Source organism: Cryptomeria japonica, unplaced genomic scaffold (genome assembly GCF_030272615.1).
Source record: "Cryptomeria japonica unplaced genomic scaffold, Sugi_1.0 HiC_scaffold_26, whole genome shotgun sequence".
NCBI classification, from domain to species: Eukaryota; Viridiplantae; Streptophyta; class Pinopsida; order Cupressales; family Cupressaceae; genus Cryptomeria; species Cryptomeria japonica.
The window spans coordinates 412,262-420,000 of record NW_026728848.1 but is presented as its reverse complement, the minus strand read 5'-3'; the positions used below and the strand labels follow the sequence as shown (position 1 = coordinate 420,000).

The 7,739-nt window shown below is 59.3% G+C and overlaps 1 non-coding gene across 1 annotated transcript; it reads right to left on the bottom strand.

Annotated features, from left to right (window-relative positions):
• Nucleotides 1-2,356: 2,356 nt before the first annotated feature.
• On the bottom strand, nucleotides 2,357-2,475 carry LOC131861499 (5S ribosomal RNA). Its single transcript, XR_009360572.1, has one exon. It is a non-coding gene; the product is annotated as a 5S ribosomal RNA (ribosomal RNA).
• Nucleotides 2,476-7,739: the final 5,264 nt, after the last annotated feature.

The following is a 7,739-nucleotide window of genomic DNA, read 5'->3' as shown; positions in this document are numbered from 1 at the left end:
TTGGTGCGCACACCTTGGCTGGGCTGCGCACCAGGGCGGGCTCAAGATGGCACCAGCATTCCCTTTTTCTCACTATCTTTCAAAACGGAAATTTTAAAATCTCGTTTTTTTTTTGCCTTTTATGGAAATTAGTGAAGGCATCGCATCAAAGGTGCGCACCTCGCTGCCCACCTTGGTGTGCTCCGAGGTGCCCACCACGGTGCGCAACGCCGGTGCGAACCCGGGAGCGCCCCGATGTGTGCTCCAAGGTGCGGCGTGCACGAAGTCGGACCCCGGTTTGCCCCGGGTGCGCACCTCGCGTGCACCTTGGTGCGCACACCTTGGCTGGGTTGCGCGGCCTGGTGGGCACCATGGTGCGCACCAAGGAGCGCTCCGAAGTGTGCTCCAAGGTGCGGCGTGCACGAAGTCGGAGCCCGGTTTGCCCCGGGTACGCACCTCGCGTGCACCTTCGCCGGGGTGGGCACCTCGGCTGGGTTGCGCGCCCTGGTGCGCACCAAGGAGCGCTCCGAAGTGTGCTCCAAGGTGCGGCGTGCACGAAGTCGGAGCCCGGTTTGCCCCGGGTGCGCACCTTCGCCGCGGTGCGCACCATGGCGTGCACGAAGTCGGAGCCCGGTTTGCCCCGGGTGCGCACCTCGCGTGCACCTTCGGCGGGGTTGCGCGCCCTGGTGGGCACCATGGTGCGCACCAAGGAGCGCTCCGAAGTGTGCTCCAAGGTGCGGCGTGCACGAAGTCGGAGCCCGGTTTGCCCCGGGTGCGCACCTCGCGTGCACCTTCGGCGGGGTTGCGCGCCCTGGTGGGCACCATGGTGCGCACCAAGGAGCGCTCCGAAGTGTGCTCCAAGGTGCGGCGTGCACGAAGTCGGAGCCCGGTTTGCCCCGGGTGCGCACCTCGCGTGCACCTTCGCCGCGGTGGGCACCATGGCGTGCACGAAGTCGGAGCCCGGTTTGCCCCGGGTGCGCACCTCGCGTGCACCTTCGCCGGGGTGGGCACCTCGGCTGGGTTGCGCGCCCTGGTGCGCACCAAGGAGCGCTCCGAAGTGTGCTCCAAGGTGCGGCGTGCACGAAGTCGGAGCCCGGTTTGCCCCGGGTGCGCACCTCGCGTGCACCTTCGCCAGGGTGGGCACCTCGGTGCGCACACCTTCTCAATGTTTTCTTGCCTTTTCTGGAAATTGGTGAAGGCAGCGCATCAAAGGTGCGCACCTCGGTGTGCTCCGAGGTGCGAACCCGAGAGCGCTCCGAGGTGCCCACGAAGTCGAAAGTCGGGTTAATTGCATTGTTTTCCCCGGGTGCGCTCCGAGGTGCGCAACATCGGCGCGCACCAAGGAGGGCTCCGAAGTGTGCTCCAAGGTGCGCACGATGGCGTGCACCTCTGGTGCGCACGATTCGGAGCTCGGTTTGACCGGGGTGCGCACACCTTGGCTGGGTTGCGCACCTTTTGTGCGCTCCAAGGTGCGCACGAAGTCGGAGCTCGGTTTGCCCCGGGTGCGCACCTTCGCCAGGGTGCGCACCTTGATGCGCACGCCTTGGCTGGGCTGCGCACCTTGGTGGGCGCCATGGTGCGCACCTTTCGTGCGCTCCAAGGTGCGCACGAAGTCGGAGCTCGGTTTGCCCCGGGTGCGCACCTTGGTGGGCGCCATGGTGCACTCCGAGGTGCCCAAGATTGGTGCGCACCAAGGAGCGCTCCGAAGTGCGCTCCAAGGTGCGCGCGAAGTCGAAAGTTGGGTTAATTGTCCGGTTTGCCTCGGGTGCGCACCTTGCGTGCACCTTCGCCAGGGTGGGCGCCTTGGTGCGCACACCTTGGCTGGGCTGCGCACACCTTGGCACCCGCGTTTCCTTCATTTTAAATTTTTTTTTTTTACAATCTCTCAAGTGGGAAATTCTATAATCTCAACTTTTTTTGCCTTTTCAGGAAACTTTTGAATGGAGCGCATCATTGGTGCGCTCCGAAGTGTGCTCCAAAGCTCTCTCCAGCTGCGTGCACCTGCCCCGGCCGCGCACCCGGCCCCGCCCAGCTTCGCTCACCTGTCCCGGGCGTCTGGTGCGGAACCTTAGAGTAAGAAACATCACCGTGCACCTTGGCCAACGTGCGCGACTCGACCGAGCGCGCACTGGCCGAGGTGCACACCGATTTCACCTGGGTGCGCGCGCAGCACCTCGGGCGCACCGGGGTGCGCGCACAACGCCCGGGTTGCACCGTGGCCTGTGTGCTCGGGGCGCCTCGGGTGCGCGCTCGGTGTCGCCCCCGCGCGCGCGGTAGTGCGGGCAGCGCACCCCGGCCCGGCCCGGCCCCGACGAGAACGCAAACGGGCAAAAGGTTTATTCAAATAGCATTGCGACGCCCGGCGAAAAACTAAAAAAGGGTGCAACACCGGGACTTCCCGGGAGGTCACCCATCCCAGTACTACTCCGGCCCAAGCGCGCTTAACTGCGGAGTTCTGATGGGATCCGGTGCACTAACGCTGGTATGATCGCACCCGTTATGAGCTTGTCGCAGTGTGTACTTAGCAAACCGCGACCCACGTGCGAATCCACCCCGGCCACCCACCCCCGTCGAGGTGCACACCCTCCCTCGCGAAGTGCGCCCCGTTCGCCAAGTGTGAGCCCTGCCCGGGTGCGCGCACCTTGCTAGGGCGTCGGGTGTGCACCCGGCCCGGCCTACGTGCGTGCACCTGGAGGGGGCGTCGTGTGCGTGCAGTGTCCCGTCTGCAACGCGGTGCCCACACACCACCTCGGGCGCAACGACCTGCGCTCACATGTGGGCCGAGTGCACCTTGGTGCATGTTCGGGGCGCCTCGGGTGCACGCTCGATCTTGCCCCGGTGCACCAAGGCGCTCGGTTTGCCCCGGGTGCGCACTTGGTGCAAGGTGGGCACCCAAAATAGGGATCAAGCACCAAAACACAAGTTTCGGGATGCAAAATGGGACCCAAGGACCACAAATGCGTTCCAAGACCCATGATGGGTCCACGAGAACAAAAATGTGTTCCGAGACTTAATAAACAAATATTGGGTTTTAGGAGAAGAAACATGCTCTGATGCCCAAAACGAGAATCGACCCCGAAAAGGCCACAGGCCAAAAGTGGGATGCGAGACAAAAAAAAATGGGACCCGAGGACCAAAATTGGGTTCCCAGGTCGAAGACAGGGCAACCGGACAAGAAACGACCTCTAAGGCTCGAAATGAGTCCCGACGACTAAAACTTGACAAGAAGCACCCATCAGGCACCCAACTCGACACCCATGGGATGCCGACCCACCCGGGCTTCCACCTAGCACACCTTGGCACCCACCCACCCTCGCACCCAACCTCGCACCCAACTTAGCACCTTTGAACCCACATTGGCACTCACCCTGACCCTGGCACCTTGGAACCCACATTGGCACTCACCTTGACCCTGGCACCCACCTTTGCACTCACCTTGGGACCCACCCTGGCTCCCACCTCGGCACCCACCCAGACACCCACCTTGGTTCCTTGGCACCCACCTTGGATCCTTGGCACCCACCCCGACACCCACCTTGGCACGCAACTTGGCTACTTGCCACCCACCTTGGCTCCTTGACGCCCACCCCGACAACCACCCCGTGACCTACCCTGGCTAGGGTTGGTGCACACCCACCCTGGTGCCCACCTTGGCACCCACCCTATGACCCACCTTGGCACGCACCTTAGTACCCACCCCGTTACCCACCCTAGGACCCACCCCGTGACCCACCTTGGCCAGGGTGGGTGCACCCACCCTGGTGCCCACCTTGGCACCCACCCATCCTAGCACCCAGCCTGTGACCGGGCTTGGAACCCAACCTTGCACCCGCACCCGTCTTGGCCAGTGTGGGTGCGCACCCATCCTGGCACCCACGTTGTGACACACCCTTTAACCCACGCACCCTAGCACCCACGTTGGCACCCACCTTGGAACCCAACCTAGCAACTTGGCACCCACCCCGTGACCCACCTTGGCATCCACCATAGCAGTCGCCGACTTGGCACCCACCTCGGCACCCACCTTGACACTTGTGGACCCACCTTGCCACTCACCCTAGCATCGACCCATCCTAGCACCCACCCTGGCACCTTTGCACCCTAGCACTCACCCATCCTAGCACCTAACCTGTGACCCACCTTGACACTCACCCTCGCACCCACCTTGGAACCCAACCTAGCACCCACCCACCCTGACACCAACCCTAGCACCTACCCACCCTTGCACCCACCCTGTGACCCATCTTGGCACCCACCCATCCTACCACTCAACCTATCACCCACCTTCTCACCCACCTTGGCATCCACCTTAGCACCCACCCACACTGGCACCTTGGCACCCACCTCGGGCAAGGTGGGTGCACACCCACCCTGGCACCCAATTTAGAACCCACCGAGCATGTTACCCACCTTGGCACCCACATTGCAGCCCACCCTAGTACCCACCCTATGACCCACATTGGCATCCACACCCTAGCACCCAGGCACCTCGACACCCGCCTTGACACCCACCCTAGCACTGAACCTGTGACCCACCTTGGAACTCACCCTAGAACCCACCCACCCTGTGAACCACCTTGGCATCCACCTTAGCACCCACCCACCTTGGCACCCACTCTAGCACTCACCCATCCTAACACCCAACTTGTTACCCACCTTGGCACCCGCCCTCGCGTCCACCTTGAAACCCACCCTAGCACCCACCCACGCAGGAGCCCACCTTGGCACCCAACCTAACACCCACGCATCCTGGCACCCAACTTGTGACCCACCTTGGAACCCACCCTAGTACCCACCTTTGAACCCACTATATCACCAACCCACCTTGGCACCCACCCTATGACCCTCTTTGGAATCCACCCTAGCACGCACCCACCCTGGCACCCACCATGGAGCGCACCCTAGCACCCACCCACCTCGGCACGCACCTCAACACCCACCTTGGTGTGCGCACTGCGCCAACCTCTCAAAGACCCTATGTGGTGCGCTCCAAAGTGTACACCTTTGGTGCGCTCCAAGGTGCGCACCTTTGGTGCACACCGAGGTGCACACCAAAGTGTGCACCGAGGTGAGCACCAAAGTGCACTCCAGGGTGCACACCAAGGCGTGCACCTTTGGTGCGGTCAATGCAAACGAATTCGGAAGTTGGGGTCGATGTCCTAATCGCTGCTGCAGACTACACGTATGAGAATCGGACAAATAGCTTTATATAGGGGAGGTGTTGTGTTTGATGGGTCGACTCCCCTGGTTGTGTGCACTGCACCAACTTCAAAGACCCTGTCTTGTTTAAGAAGTCAAAAGTTGGGGTGGATGTCCTAATCATTGCTGCAGTCTACGCATGTATGAGAATCAGACAAATAGCTTATATAGGGGAGGTGTTGCATTCGGTGGGTTGACTCCCCTGGTTGTGCGCACTGCGCCAACCTCAAAGACCCCGCATAGCAGAAGAAGTCGGAAGTCGGATTTTGGTGAGCACCAAGGCGTGCACCTTTGGTGCGGTCAACGCAGACGAATTCAGAAGTTGGGGTGGATGTCCTAATCGTTGTTGCAGGCTACACATGTATGAGAATCAGACAAATAGCTTATATAGGGGAGGTGTTGGGTTTGATGGGTCAACTCCCTTGGTTGTGCGCATTACGCCAACCTCAAAGACCTTGTTTTCGTTAAGAAGTCAAAAGTTGGGGTCAATGTCCTAATGGCTCCTGCAGGCTACACATGTATGAGAATCGGACAAATAGCTTATATAGGGGAGGTGTTGGGTTTGATGGGTCGACTCCCCTGGTTGTGCGCATTACGTCAACCTCAAAGACCTTGTTTTCGTTAAGAAGTCAAAAGTTGGGGTCGATGTCCTAATTGCTCCTGTAGACTACACATGTATGAGAATCAGACAAATAGCTTATATAGGGGAGGTGTTGGGTTTGATGGGTTGACTCCCCTAGTTGTTCGCATTACACCAACCTCAAAGACCTTGTTTTCGTTTAGAAGCCGAAAGTTGGGGTCGATGTCCTAATTGCTCCTGCAGGCTACGCATGTATGAGAATCAGACAAATAGCTTATATAGGGGAGGTGTTGGGTTTGATGGGTCGACTCCCCTGGTTGTGCGCATTGCGCCAACCTCAAAGACCCTGCATTGCGGATGAAGTCGAAAGTCAGAGTTTGGTGTGCTACAAGGTGTGGTCGAAGGTGCTCACCTAGGTGTGCACCTTTGGAGCGCAGGAAAAGTGCCCTCCAAAAGTGCGCACCTTTGGAGTGCACAAAAGTGCCCTCCAAAAGTGCGCACCTTTGGAGCGCAGAAAAGTGCCCTCCAAAAAGTGCCCTCCAAAAGTGCGCACCTTTGGAGCGCAGAAAAGTGCCCTCCAAAAAGTGCCCTCCAAAAGTGCGCACCTTTGGAGCGCAGAAAAGTGCCCTCCAAAAAGTGCCCTCCAAAAGTGCGCACCTTTGGAGCGCAGAAAAGTGCCCTCCAAAAAGTGCCCTCCAAAAGTGCGCACCTTTGGAGCGCAGAAAAGTGCCCTCCAAAAAGTGCCCTCCAAAAGTGCGCACCTTTGGAGCGCAGAAAAGTGCCCTCCAAAAAGTGCCCTCCAAAAGTGCGCACCTTTGGAGCGCAGAAAAGTGCCCTCCAAAAAGTGCCCTCCAAAAGTGCGCACCTTTGGAGCGCAGAAAAGTGCCCTCCAAAAAGTGCCCTCCAAAAGTGCGCACCTTTGGAGCGCAGAAAAGTGCCCTCCAAAAGTGCGCACCTTTGGAGCGCACAAAAGTGCCCTCCAAAAGTGCGCACTTTTGGTGCGCACCAAGGCGCTGGTTCGGTCGTTGCAGGCGAGTTCGGAAGTTGGGGTCGATGTCCTGAGCGGAGGTGCAAACTACACAGGTGTCGGAATCGGACAAATAGCTTATATAGGGGAGGTGTATGCTTCGATGGGTCGACTCCCCAGGTTGAGCGCACCGCGCCAACCTCAAAGACCCTACGGTATGGATGAAGTCGGAAGTTGGGTCCGATGACCGATTCGATTAGTAGGTATGCTCATGAGGTCGGAATTTGGGTCCGATGACCTGCCATGTGCAGGAAGGCGAATGTTGGCACTGTGCGTTGCAAGGTGCACACCAAGGCGCTGGTGCGGTCTTTTTAGTCGAGTTCGGAAGTTGGGGTCGATGTCCTGATCGGAGGTGCAAGCTACACAGGTGTGGGAATCGGACAAATAGCTTATATAGGGGAGGTGTATGCTTCGTTGGGTCGACTCCCCGGGTTGAGCGCACCGCGCCAACCTCAAAGACCCTACGGTATGGATGAAGTCGGAAGTTGGGTCCGATGACCGATTCGATATGTAGGCATACTCGCGAGGTCGGAATTTGGGTCCGATGACCTGCCACGTGCAGGAAGGCGAATGTTGGCACTGTGCGTTGCAAGGTGCGCACCAAGGCGCTGGTTCGGTCGTTGGAGGCGAGTTCGGAAGTTGGGGTCGATGTCTTGATCGGAGGTGCAAACTACACAGGTGTGGGAATCGGACAAATAGCTTATATAGGGGAGGTGTATGCTTCGTTGGGTCGACTCCCCGGGTTGAGCGCACCGCGCCAACCTCAAAGACCCTACGGTATGGATGAAGTCGGAAGTTGGGTCCGATGACCGATTCGATATGTAGGCATACTCGCGAGGTCAGAATTTGGGTCCGATGACCTGCCATGTGCAGGAAGGCGAATGTTGGGACTGTGCGTCGCAAGGTGCGCACCAAGGCGCTGGTGCCGTCGTTGCAGTCGAGTTCGGAAGTTGG